Here is a 12,365-nt window from a genome sequence, read left to right as displayed (position 1 = left end):
CCCCCACCAACAAAAAAAGAAAAAGAAAACAGTAGAAAGGCAGAAATGCTTTTGAAAAAAGAAATACACAATAATAATTTATAAAATGTTCTGCCCCCTCCCCCAAAGAAAACATATATTACCCTTAAAATGTATGAATAAATAAATGAAAATTAAGACATAACCCAAACATTACAAAAGCAAACCCTCCAAAAACCTGTCAATAGTCTGCGTCAACATCATCCTGGGATGATGGGAGGAGTAGTACACTGCACTACTATAGAAATAAAAATCCCTATCATCTAAATCCCAATGTGTTCCATTTTTTTTTGTTCCTTTTTCTTATGCGGTTTCATAATCCCTGAGATAAGTAGTTATGGCCCTAGAGTGTTATATATATTAGCGTCTGTAGCATGTATCAGGAACATGTTATCATACCTGTGTCTTTTTACAGGTGACTGATGTTCGGTGAGAAGGTGAAAGTGACCTATACCCCCGTCAACTGCAAGAAAGGAACCACAGGACAGGTAATTAATATTTATATTAATTACTGATAACAATCAGGCTAGATGTAATATCTAGACCTGCAGAGATGTCATAGTCTCCACCTTATACATGAACATATATGTGTTGTTAATAAGCATATCGTCTATGGACAGCTTCTTATATAACACAACCATGTCTCAGGTACAGAGAATAGGAACATTTATGATCCTTAATATCTGTTTTTTATTTGTAGGAATTCCTTTATCAATATTTAATAGAATAGACCCAACTTACCCCAAGGTTTACAAGTTTCCTTTAGACAAACTGACTGCAGATTTAGAACATAACTGTAATGTAAAGAAAAATCTATAATTTGTTTTTGCTACAAATATATAATTATAAAAATAATGAGAATTAAAAAACTATGTATTAAAAGACTATAGCCATAATAATACATAGCCTGTGTAAATAATCATGAAGCGCATAATACACTGCACTTTAATACTAGTGCAGTGTATTATATGAGCGATCTTAAGATCGCTGTTAAAAGTCCCCTTTGTAAAAAAAACGTAAAGGCTAGCTAGGAATTTTCATCCGGAATAACTATTGCCGAAGGTTCCAAGCGTACATTACCGTCATCATAGATGGCAATGTATTCTGCTCGGATCCTATGTAAATGAAGTTAAAAATAAACAATTTATAAAATAATTCACCCCACCCAAACCCCTACAAAAAAATAAATGTTTATATAAAAAAGAATAAAAAAAAAATAACCCATTTCTCCCCTCACATAAGCTATAATTAAAAATCGGCTGTCAACATAATGCTGACAGCGATAATACACTGCACTATAACACTATTGCAATGTATTATATGGGTGATCACAAGATCACTGGGGAAAGGCCTCTCATCGAATTTGTTAAAAAAAAAGACCAAAAAATAAAAAATAAAGAAAAAAAAGTAAAAAAAAATATTCAAACAGAACACCCTAAAAAAAACATATTAAAAAAAGAAAAAAAAATTTAAAACCAAAAACCCGAAATAAAACCCCTGACAATACTGTAACCATACATTGTCTTTTAGAATAATGACAAGAGGCGTAAGACACTAGTGCAGTGTATTATTACATAGCTATCGAAAGATTGCTGCTCAAAGTCCCTTGATGGGAATAGTTAAAGGAAATTTGTCACCAGTTTCACCTGCACTAACCTGTCGGTACCAACAGATAGTGCAGGTGACACTAATGACAAAGGTCCTTGCCTTGTCCCGTTCCGTGGAGGGGATCTCCGGTAATCTTTTCTGTTAAGCTTCAGCTCTAGGCTCGGCTTGGGGCACGAGTGGAGCTTAGGAATGTCACTGCTGCTACGAGTCCAGCAGAGAGCAGCAGCGGCTAGGGGCATTGGCAGAGCTTAGTGACATCACCGCTGCTGCTCCCTGCTTGGTCCCGCTGCTAAAGAACAGCAGTGGTGATGTCCCTATGCTCCGCCCATGCACCAAGCTGGCCAGAGCTGAAGCTTAACAGAGAAGATCACCGGAGATTCCCGCCACTGAACGGGAAAAGGTAAGTACCGTTGTCACCAGTGTCACCTGCACTATCTGTCAGTACCGCCACTTTTGTGTAGGTGACACTGGTGACATATTTCCATTAAAAACAATAAAAGAAAAAGAAGGTTAATAAAATAATTAAAAAAGAAAAAAACTTCTACAAAAATATCCCTAAAAAAACATATTTGGTATGAAATATAAAATTAAGAAAGTAGAAAAAATATATAAAAATTCCCCCAAAAACTATATAACCCCATACAAATCCCTCACAATGCCATAACCATGCACTGCCTGTCAGAATAATGCTAAGAGGAATAATACACTGCACCACAATAGTAGTGCAGTGTTTTATAGAAATAATCAGATCTTTGGTGAAAGGTTGCCCTCTAATGGGAATATGGGTGAAAAAAACAACCCATAAAATAAAAGTGTAATAACATGATTTATTAACCCCCCCCTCTCCCCCACCAACAAAAAAAAGAAAAAGAAAACAGTAGAAAGGCAGAAATGCTTTTGAAAAAAGAAATACACAATAATAATTTATAAAATGTTCTGCCCCCTCCCCCAAAGAAAACATATATTACCCTTAAAATGTATGAATAAATAAATGAAAATTAAGACATAACCCAAACATTACAAAAGCAAACCCTCCAAAAACCTGTCAATAGTCTGCGTCAACATCATCCTGGGATGATGGGAGGAGTAGTACACTGCACTACTATAGAAATAAAAATCCCTATCATCTAAATCCCAATGTGTTCCATTTTTTTTTGTTCCTTTTTCTTATGCGGTTTCATAATCCCTGAGATAAGTAGTTATGGCCCTAGAGTGTTATATATATTAGCGTCTGTAGCATGTATCAGGAACATGTTATCATACCTGTGTCTTTTTACAGGTGACTGATGTTCGGTGAGAAGGTGAAAGTGACCTATACCCCCGTCAACTGCAAGAAAGGAACCACAGGACAGGTAATTAATATTTATATTAATTACTGATAACAATCAGGCTAGATGTAATATCTAGACCTGCAGAGATGTCATAGTCTCCACCTTATACATGAACATATATGTGTTGTTAATAAGCATATCGTCTATGGACAGCTTCTTATATAACACAACCATGTCTCAGGTACAGAGAATAGGAACATTTATGATCCTTAATATCTGTTTTTTATTTGTAGGAATTCCTTTATCAATATTTAATAGAATAGACCCAACTTACCCCAAGGTTTACAAGTTTCCTTTAGACAAACTGACTGCAGATTTAGAACATAACTGTAATGTAAAGAAAAATCTATAATTTGTTTTTGCTACAAATATATAATTATAAAAATAATGAGAATTAAAAAACTATGTATTAAAAGACTATAGCCATAATAATACATAGCCTGTGTAAATAATCATGAAGCGCATAATACACTGCACTTTAATACTAGTGCAGTGTATTATATGAGCGATCTTAAGATCGCTGTTAAAAGTCCCCTTTGTAAAAAAAACGTAAAGGCTAGCTAGGAATTTTCATCCGGAATAACTATTGCCGAAGGTTCCAAGCGTACATTACCGTCATCATAGATGGCAATGTATTCTGCTCGGATCCTATGTAAATGAAGTTAAAAATAAACAATTTATAAAATAATTCACCCCACCCAAACCCCTACAAAAAAATAAATGTTTATATAAAAAAGAATAAAAAAAAAATAACCCATTTCTCCCCTCACATAAGCTATAATTAAAAATCGGCTGTCAACATAATGCTGACAGCGATAATACACTGCACTATAACACTATTGCAATGTATTATATGGGTGATCACAAGATCACTGGGGAAAGGCCTCTCATCGAATTTGTTAAAAAAAAGACCAAAAAATAAAAAATAAAGAAAAAAAAGTAAAAAAAAATATTCAAACAGAACACCCTAAAAAAAACATATTAAAAAAAGAAAAAAAAATTTAAAACCAAAAACCCGAAATAAAACCCCTGACAATACTGTAACCATACATTGTCTTTTAGAATAATGACAAGAGGCGTAAGACACTAGTGCAGTGTATTATTACATAGCTATCGAAAGATTGCTGCTCAAAGTCCCTTGATGGGAATAGTTAAAGGAAATTTGTCACCAGTTTCACCTGCACTAACCTGTCGGTACCAACAGATAGTGCAGGTGACACTAATGACAAAGGTCCTTGCCTTGTCCCGTTCCGTGGAGGGGATCTCCGGTAATCTTTTCTGTTAAGCTTCAGCTCTAGGCTCGGCTTGGGGCACGAGTGGAGCTTAGGAATGTCACTGCTGCTACGAGTCCAGCAGAGAGCAGCAGCGGCTAGGGGCATTGGCAGAGCTTAGTGACATCACCGCTGCTGCTCCCTGCTTGGTCCCGCTGCTAAAGAACAGCAGTGGTGATGTCCCTATGCTCCGCCCATGCACCAAGCTGGCCAGAGCTGAAGCTTAACAGAGAAGATCACCGGAGATTCCCGCCACTGAACGGGAAAAGGTAAGTACCGTTGTCACCAGTGTCACCTGCACTATCTGTCAGTACCGCCACTTTTGTGTAGGTGACACTGGTGACATATTTCCATTAAAAACAATAAAAGAAAAAGAAGGTTAATAAAATAATTAAAAAAGAAAAAAACTTCTACAAAAATATCCCTAAAAAAACATATTTGGTATGAAATATAAAATTAAGAAAGTAGAAAAAATATATAAAAATTCCCCCAAAAACTATATAACCCCATACAAATCCCTCACAATGCCATAACCATGCACTGCCTGTCAGAATAATGCTAAGAGGAATAATACACTGCACCACAATAGTAGTGCAGTGTTTTATAGAAATAATCAGATCTTTGGTGAAAGGTTGCCCTCTAATGGGAATATGGGTGAAAAAAACAACCCATAAAATAAAAGTGTAATAACATGATTTATTAACCCCCCCCCCCTCCCCCACCAACAAAAAAAAGAAAAAGAAAACAGTAGAAAGGCAGAAATGCTTTTGAAAAAAGAAATACACAATAATAATTTATAAAATGTTCTGCCCCCTCCCCCAAAGAAAACATATATTACCCTTAAAATGTATGAATAAATAAATGAAAATTAAGACATAACCCAAACATTACAAAAGCAAACCCTCCAAAAACCTGTCAATAGTCTGCGTCAACATCATCCTGGGATGATGGGAGGAGTAGTACACTGCACTACTATAGAAATAAAAATCCCTATCATCTAAATCCCAATGTGTTTCATTTTTTTTTGTTCCTTTTTCTTATGCGGTTTCATAATCCCTGAGATAAGTAGTTCTGGCCCTAGAGTGTTATATATATTAGCGTCTGTAGCATGTATCAGAAACATGTTATCATACCTGTGTCTTTTTACAGGTGACTGATGTTCGGTGAGAAGGTGAAAGTGACCTATACCCCCGTCAACTGCAAGAAAGGAACCACAGGACAGGTAATTAATATTTATATTAATTACTGATAACAATCAGGCTAGATGTAATATCTAGACCTGCAGAGATGTCATAGTCTCCACCTTATACATGAACATATATGTGTTGTTAATAAGCATATCGTCTATGGACAGCTTCTTATATAACACAACCATGTCTCAGGTACAGAGAATAGGAACATTTATGATCCTTAATATCTGTTTTTTATTTGTAGGAATTCCTTTATCAATATTTAATAGAATAGACCCAACTTACCCCAAGGTTTACAAGTTTCCTTTGGACAAACTGACTGCAGATTTAGAACATAACTGTAATGTAAAGAAAAATCTATAATTTGTTTTTGCTACAAATATATAATTATAAAAATAATGAGAATTAAAAAACTATATATTAAAAGACTAGAGCCATAATAATACATAGCCTGTTGAAATAATCATGAAGCGCATAATACACTGCACTTTAATACTAGTGCAGTGTATTATATGAGCGATCTTAAGATCGCTGTTAAAAGTCCCCTTTGTAAAAAAAAACGTAAAGGCTAGCTAGGAATTTTCATCCGGAATAACTATTGCCGGAGGTTCCAAGCGTACATTACCGTCATCATAGATGGCAATGTATTCTGCCCGGATCCTATGTAAATGAAGTTAAAAATAAACAATTTATAAAATAATTCACCCCACCCAAACCCCTACAAAAAAATAAATGTTTATATAAAAAAGAATAAAAAAAAATAACCCATTTCTCCCCTCACATAAGCTATAATTAAAAATCGTCTGTCAACATAATGCTGACAGCGATAATACACTGCACTATAACACTATTGCAATGTATTATATGGGTGATCACAAGATCACTGGGGAAAGGCCTCTCATCGAATTTGTTAAAAAAAAGACCAAAAAATAAAAAATAAAGAAAAAAAAGTAAAAAAAAATATTCAAACAGAACACCCTAAAAAAAAACATAATAAAAAAAGAAAAAAAAATTTTAAACCAAAAACCCGAAATAAAACCCCTGACAATACTGTAACCATACATTGTCTTTTAGAATAATGACAAGAGGCGTAAGACACTAGTGCAGTGTATTATTACATAGCTATCGAAAGATTGCTGCTCAAAGTCCCTTGATGGGAATAGTTAAAGGAAATTTGTCACCAGTTTCACCTGCACTAACCTGTCGGTACCAACAGATAGTGCAGGTGACACTAATGACAAAGGTCCTTGCCTTGTCCCGTTCCGTGGAGGGGATCTCCGGTAATCTTCTCTGTTAAGCTTCAGCTCTAGGCCCGGCTTGGGGCACGAGTGGAGCTTAGGAATGTCACTGCTGCTACGAGTCCAGCAGAGAGCAGCAGCGGCTAGGGGCATTGGCAGAGCTTAGTGACATCACCGCTGCTGCTCCCTGCTTGGTCCCGCTGCTAAAGAACAGCAGTGGTGATGTCCCTATGCTCCGCCCATGCACCAAGCTGGCCAGAGCTGAAGCTTAACAGAGAAGATCACCGGAGATTCCCGCCACTGAACGGGAAAAGGTAAGTACCGTTGTCACCAGTGTCACCTGCACTATCTGTCAGTACCGCCACTTTTGTGTAGGTGACACTGGTGACATATTTCCATTAAAAACAATAAAAGAAAAAGAAGGTTAATAAAATAATTAAAAAAGAAAAAAACTTCTACAAAAATATCCCTAAAAAAACATATTTGGTATGAAATATAAAATTAAGAAAGTAGAAAAAATATATAAAAATTCCCCCAAAAACTATATAACCCCATACAAATCCCTCACAATGCCATAACCATGCACTGCCTGTCAGAATAATGCTAAGAGGAATAATACACTGCACCACAATAGTAGTGCAGTGTTTTATAGAAATAATCAGATCTTTGGTGAAAGGTTGCCCTCTAATGGGAATATGGGTGAAAAAAACAACCCATAAAATAAAAGTGTAATAACATGATTTATTAACCCCCCCCCCTCCCCCACCAACAAAAAAAAGAAAAAGAAAACAGTAGAAAGGCAGAAATGCTTTTGAAAAAAGAAATACACAATAATAATTTATAAAATGTTCTGCCCCCTCCCCCAAAGAAAACATATATTACCCTTAAAATGTATGAATAAATAAATGAAAATTAAGACATAACCCAAACATTACAAAAGCAAACCCTCCAAAAACCTGTCAATAGTCTGCGTCAACATCATCCTGGGATGATGGGAGGAGTAGTACACTGCACTACTATAGAAATAAAAATCCCTATCATCTAAATCCCAATGTGTTCCATTTTTTTTTGTTCCTTTTTCTTATGCGGTTTCATAATCCCTGAGATAAGTAGTTCTGGCCCTAGAGTGTTATATATATTAGCGTCTGTAGCATGTATCAGGAACATGTTATCATACCTGTGTCTTTTTACAGGTGACTGATGTTCGGTGAGAAGGTGAAAGTGACCTATACCCCCGTCAACTGCAAGAAAGGAACCACAGGACAGGTAATTAATATTTATATTAATTACTGATAACAATCAGGCTAGATGTAATATCTAGACCTGCAGAGATGTCATAGTCTCCACCTTATACATGAACATATATGTGTTGTTAATAAGCATATCGTCTATGGACAGCTTCTTATATAACACAACCATGTCTCAGGTACAGAGAATAGGAACATTTATGATCCTTAATATCTGTTTTTTATTTGTAGGAATTCCTTTATCAATATTTAATAGAATAGACCCAACTTACCCCAAGGTTTACAAGTTTCCTTTAGACAAACTGACTGCAGATTTAGAACATAACTGTAATGTAAAGAAAAATCTATAATTTGTTTTTGCTACAAATATATAATTATAAAAATAATGAGAATTAAAAAACTATGTATTAAAAGACTATAGCCATAATAATACATAGCCTGTGTAAATAATCATGAAGCGCATAATACACTGCACTTTAATACTAGTGCAGTGTATTATATGAGCGATCTTAAGATCGCTGTTAAAAGTCCCCTTTGTAAAAAAAACGTAAAGGCTAGCTAGGAATTTTCATCCGGAATAACTATTGCCGGAGGTTCCAAGCGTACATTACCGTCATCATAGATGGCAATGTATTCTGCTCGGATCCTATGTAAATGAAGTTAAAAATAAACAATTTATAAAATAATTCACCCCACCCAAACCCCTACAAAAAAATAAATGTTTATATAAAAAAGAATAAAAAAAAAATAACCTATTTCTCCCCTCACATAAGCTATAATTAAAAATCGGCTGTCAACATAATGCTGACAGCGATAATACACTGCACTATAACACTATTGCAATGTATTATATGGGTGATCACAAGATCACTGGGGAAAGGCCTCTCATTGAATTTGTTAAAAAAAAGACCAAAAAAAATTAATAAAGAAAAAAAAGTTAAAAAAAATATTCAAACAGAACACCCTAAAAAAAAATATTAAAAAAAGAAAAAAAAATTTAAAACCAAAAACCCAAAATAAAACCCCTGACAATACTGTAACCATACATTGTCTTTTAGAATAATGACAAGAGGCGTAAGACACTAGTGCAGTGTATTATTACATAGCTATCGAAAGATTGCTGCTCAAAGTCCCTTGATGGGAATAGTTAAAGGAAATTTGTCACCAGTTTCACCTGCACTAACCTGTCGGTACCAACAGATAGTGCAGGTGACACTAATGACAAATGTCCTTGCCTTGTCCCGTTCCGTGGAGGGGATCTCCGGTAATTTTCTCTGTTAAGCTTCAGCTCTAGGCCCGGCTTGGGGCACGAGTGGAGCTTAGGAATGTCACTGCTGCTACGAGTCCAGCAGAGAGCAGAAGCGGCTAGGGGCATTGGCAGAGCTTAGTGACATCACCGCTGCTGCTCCCTGCTTGGTCCCGCTGCTAAAGAACAGCAGTGGTGATGTCCCTATGCTCCGCCCATGCACCAAGCTGGCCAGAGCTGAAGCTTAACAGAGAAGATCACCGGAGATTCCCGCCACTGAACGGGAAAAGGTAAGTACCGTTGTCACCAGTGTCACCTGCACTATCTGTCAGTACCGCCACTTTTGTGTAGGTGACACTGGTGACATATTTCCATTAAAAACAATAAAAGAAAAAGAAGGTTAATAAAATAATTAAAAAAGAAAAAAAACGTCTACAAAAATATCCCTAAAAAAACATATTTGATATGAAATATAAAATTAAGAAAATAGAAAAAATATAAAAATTCCCCCCAAAACTATGTAACCCCATACAAATCCCTCACAATGCCATAACCATGCACTGCCTGTCAGAATAATGCTAAGAGGAATAATACACTGCACCACAATAGTAGTGCAGTGTTTTATAGAAATAATCAGATCTTTGGTGAAAGGTTGCCCTCTAATGGGAATATGGGTGAAAAAAACAACCCATAAAATAAAAGTGTAATAACATGATTTATTAACCCCCCCCCCTCCCCCACCAACAAAAAAAGAAAAAGAAAACAGTAGAAAGGCAGAAATGCTTTTGAAAAAAGAAATACACAATAATAATTTATAAAATTTTCTGCCCCCTCCCCCAAAGAAAACATATATTACCCTTAAAATGTATGAATAAATAAATGAAAATTAAGACATAACCCAAACATTACAAAAACAAACCCTCCAAAAACCTGTCAATAGTCTGCGTCAACATCATCCTGGGATGATGGGAGGAGTAGTACACTGCACTACTATAGAAATAAAAATCCCTATCATCTAAATCCCAATGTGTTCCATTTTTTTTTGTTCCTTTTTCTTATGCGGTTTCATAATCCCTGAGATAAGTAGTTCTGGCCCTAGAGTGTTATATATATTAGCGTCTGTAGCATGTATCAGAAACATGTTATCATACCTGTGTCTTTTTACAGGTGACTGATGTTCGGTGAGAAGGTGAAAGTGACCTATACCCCCGTCAACTGCAAGAAAGGAACCACAGGACAGGTAATTAATATTTATATTAATTACTGATAACAATCAGGCTAGATGTAATATCTAGACCTGCAGAGATGTCATAGTCTCCACCTTATACATGAACATATATGTGTTGTTAATAAGCATATCGTCTATGGACAGCTTCTTATATAACACAACCATGTCTCAGGTACAGAGAATAGGAACATTTATGATCCTTAATATCTGTTTTTTATTTGTAGGAATTCCTTTATCAATATTTAATAGAATAGACCCAACTTACCCCAAGGTTTACAAGTTTCCTTTGGACAAACTGACTGCAGATTTAGAACATAACTGTAATGTAAAGAAAAATCTATAATTTGTTTTTGCTACAAATATATAATTATAAAAATAATGAGAATTAAAAAACTATATATTAAAAGACTAGAGCCATAATAATACATAGCCTGTTGAAATAATCATGAAGCGCATAATACACTGCACTTTAATACTAGTGCAGTGTATTATATGAGCGATCTTAAGATCGCTGTTAAAAGTCCCCTTTGTAAAAAAAAACGTAAAGGCTAGCTAGGAATTTTCATCCGGAATAACTATTGCCGGAGGTTCCAAGCGTACATTACCGTCATCATAGATGGCAATGTATTCTGCCCGGATCCTATGTAAATGAAGTTAAAAATAAACAATTTATAAAATAATTCACCCCACCCAAACCCCTACAAAAAAATAAATGTTTATATAAAAAAGAATAAAAAAAAATAACCCATTTCTCCCCTCACATAAGCTATAATTAAAAATCGGCTGTCAACATAATGCTGACAGCGATAATACACTGCACTATAACACTATTGCAATGTATTATATGGGTGATCACAAGATCACTGGGGAAAGGCCTCTCATCGAATTTGTTAAAAAAAAGACCAAAAAATAAAAAATAAAGAAAAAAAAGTAAAAAAAAATATTCAAACAGAACACCCTAAAAAAAAACATAATAAAAAAAGAAAAAAAATTTTTAAACCAAAAACCCGAAATAAAACCCCTGACAATACTGTAACCATACATTGTCTTTTAGAATAATGACAAGAGGCGTAAGACACTAGTGCAGTGTATTATTACATAGCTATCGAAAGATTGCTGCTCAAAGTCCCTTGATGGGAATAGTTAAAGGAAATTTGTCACCAGTTTCACCTGCACTAACCTGTCGGTACCAACAGATAGTGCAGGTGACACTAATGACAAAGGTCCTTGCCTTGTCCCGTTCCGTGGAGGGGATCTCCGGTAATCTTCTCTGTTAAGCTTCAGCTCTAGGCCCGGCTTGGGGCACGAGTGGAGCTTAGGAATGTCACTGCTGCTACGAGTCCAGCAGAGAGCAGCAGCGGCTAGGGGCATTGGCAGAGCTTAGTGACATCACCGCTGCTGCTCCCTGCTTGGTCCCGCTGCTAAAGAACAGCAGTGGTGATGTCCCTATGCTCCGCCCATGCACCAAGCTGGCCAGAGCTGAAGCTTAACAGAGAAGATCACCGGAGATTCCCGCCACTGAACGGGAAAAGGTAAGTACCGTTGTCACCAGTGTCACCTGCACTATCTGTCAGTACCGCCACTTTTGTGTAGGTGACACTGGTGACATATTTCCATTAAAAACAATAAAAGAAAAAGAAGGTTAATAAAATAATTAAAAAAGAAAAAAACTTCTACAAAAATATCCCTAAAAAAACATATTTGGTATGAAATATAAAATTAAGAAAGTAGAAAAAATATATAAAAATTCCCCCAAAAACTATATAACCCCATACAAATCCCTCACAATGCCATAACCATGCACTGCCTGTCAGAATAATGCTAAGAGGAATAATACACTGCACCACAATAGTAGTGCAGTGTTTTATAGAAATAATCAGATCTTTGGTGAAAGGTTGCCCTCTAATGGGAATATGGGTGAAAAAAACAACCCATAAAATAAAAGTGTAATAACATGATTTATTAACCCCCCCCTCCCCCACCAACAA

The 12,365-nt window shown here is 35.8% G+C and overlaps 1 long non-coding RNA gene across 1 annotated transcript; it reads left to right on the top strand.

Annotated features, from left to right (window-relative positions):
- The first annotated feature begins 1,755 nt into the window (after nucleotides 1-1,755).
- LOC130351370 (uncharacterized) lies at nucleotides 1,756-11,318 on the top strand. The gene is made up of 3 exons (XR_008888092.1): nucleotides 1,756-2,978; nucleotides 5,378-7,922; nucleotides 10,317-11,318. It is a non-coding gene; the product is annotated as an uncharacterized LOC130351370 (long non-coding RNA).
- Nucleotides 11,319-12,365: the final 1,047 nt, after the last annotated feature.

Source organism: Hyla sarda, unplaced genomic scaffold (assembly GCF_029499605.1).
Source record: "Hyla sarda isolate aHylSar1 unplaced genomic scaffold, aHylSar1.hap1 scaffold_970, whole genome shotgun sequence".
Lineage (NCBI taxonomy): Eukaryota > Metazoa > Chordata > Amphibia > Anura > Hylidae > Hyla > Hyla sarda.
The sequence above is the reverse complement of the archived record's forward strand: the minus strand, read 5'-3'. Positions and strand labels throughout refer to the sequence as shown.